Below are 2,124 nucleotides of genomic sequence, written 5' to 3'. Positions count from 1 at the left end.
ATAAATCTAACTGATTTGAGCTATCTGATTTCACCTCCTTCTGGCTGAGTTGATCCCCAGTGTCACTCTGTTGCATTCAATGATGTCAACGATTTCGACAAACCATTTGTATATGGACCTCACTTTGTGCACGGGGGCATAGTCATGCTGAAACAGGAAAGGGCCTTTTGCAAACTGTTGCCACAAAGTTGGAAGCACAGAATCATCTAGAATGTCATTGTATGCTGTAGCGTTAAGATATCCCTTCACTGGAACTAAGGGGCCTAGCCCGAACCATGAAAAACAGACCCAGACCTTTATTCCTCCTCCACCAAACTTTACAGTTGGCACTATGCATTGGGGCAGGCATCCGCCAAACCCAGATTCTTCCGTTGGACTGCCAGATGGTAAAGCGTGATTCATCACTCCAGAGGAACGCATTTCCACTGCCCCAGAGTCCACGCTTGGCATTGCACATGGTGATCTTAGACTTGTGTGTGGCTGCTGGGCCATGGAAACCCATTTCATGAAGCTCCCAATGAACAGTTATTCTGCTGACGTTGCGTCCAGTGGCAGTTTGGAACTAGGTTAGTGAGTGTTGCAACTAGGGCTGTTGCGGTGACCGTATTACCGGTACACCAGAGGTCACGAGTCACAGGCTCAGTCACTGGCTTACTGGTTGTAAGTGTTGTTACATAGATGCTGTGTTCACGATGCATGATTAATACATAATTCAAGGTTTATTTGATGTAGTAAATAAATAAATGATTTATTGATGTATAGATAAGAATTTAAATGTGATGTAACATGTAAATTAACGTTAGGCCATTGTCTGTGTTTTTATGTTCCATCCCGGAACTAACGTTCTCTGTTGTGTTACTGCTACGGAATTTGTTAATTGACTGTGTGCAATCTAACTTAAGCAGATCTTAGTCTGAGTCATAATTGTTGATGGCAGAGGCTAAGAAAGACAGTAAATGGACTTTCAAGGGACTTTAAGGATTCAAGAACCTCTTTTCAGGACAAGCAGCCAACGAGGTATTTTGTTCAATCTATAGAACTTTGTTTATAGTCGTGCCAAGTTCTATTTGTATTGTCGCGCCAAGCGTCATTTGTATTGTTGCGCCGAGCGCCATTTGTATTTCTTTGTTTCAGTACTGTATAATTTATCAACGTTACTGTGTTCATTCAAACATATAGTTCTCACGGCGTGACGTGGATGCATCGGAGAAAAAGACCTGCAATGCAATAAACGCCCGTTTCAAGGAACCAACCTGTGTCTGTTGTCGTGAAGAGAGCTACACTGGTGTTCTTCCATGCCGTCCATGGGAGGGGTGCGTCACTTGAGTGGGTTGAGTCACTGACGTGGTCTTCCTGTCTGGGTTGGCGCCCCCCTTGGGTTGTGCCATGGCGGAGATCTTTGTGGGCTATACTCGGCCTTGTCTTAGGACGGTAAGTTGGTGGTTGTAGACATCCCTCTAGTGTTGTGGGGGCTGTGCTTTGGCAAAGTGGGTGGGGTTATATCCTGCCTGTTTGGCCCTGTCCGGGGGTATCATCGGATGGGGCCACAGTGTCTTCTGATCCCTCCTGTCTCAGCCTCCAGTATTTATGCTGCAGTAGTTTATGTGTCGGGGGGCTAGGGTCAGTCTGTTACATCTGGAGTATTTCTCTTGTCTTATCCGGTGTCCTGTGTGAATTTAAATATGCTCTCTAATTCTCTCTTTCTCTCTTTCTGTCTTTCTCTCGGAGGACCTGAGCCCTAGGACCATGCCTCAGGACTACCTGGCATGATGACTCCTTGCTGTCCCCAGTCTACCTGGCCATGCTGCTGCTCCAGTTTCAACTGTTCTGCCTGCGGCTATGGAACCCTGACCTGTTCACCGGACGTGCTTGTTGCACCCTCGACAACTACTATGATTATTATTATTTGACCATGCTGGTCATTTATGAACATTTGAACATCTTGACCATGTTCTGTTATAATATCCACCCGGCACAGCCAGAAGAGGACTGGCCACCCCTCATAGCCTGGTTCCTCTCTAGGTTTCTTCCTAGGTTTTTGCCTTTCTAGGGAGTTTTTCCTAGGGAGTTTTTCCTAGCCACCGTGCTTCTTTCACATGCATTGCTTGCTATTTGGGGTTTTAG

At 46.0% G+C, this 2,124-nt stretch overlaps 1 long non-coding RNA gene across 1 annotated transcript; it reads left to right on the top strand.

The window, feature by feature from the left end:
• Positions 1-936: 936 nt before the first annotated feature.
• LOC115148229 (uncharacterized) lies at positions 937-1,248 on the top strand. Its single transcript, XR_003866605.1, has 2 exons — positions 937-1,017; positions 1,180-1,248. It is a non-coding gene; the product is annotated as an uncharacterized LOC115148229 (long non-coding RNA).
• The last annotated feature ends 876 nt before the right edge of the window (positions 1,249-2,124 follow it).

Source organism: Salmo trutta, chromosome 15, assembly GCF_901001165.1.
Source record: "Salmo trutta chromosome 15, fSalTru1.1, whole genome shotgun sequence".
Lineage (NCBI taxonomy): Eukaryota > Metazoa > Chordata > Actinopteri > Salmoniformes > Salmonidae > Salmo > Salmo trutta.
Note: the sequence above shows the minus strand (reverse complement) of the source record. Positions and strands in the feature narration are given on the sequence as shown.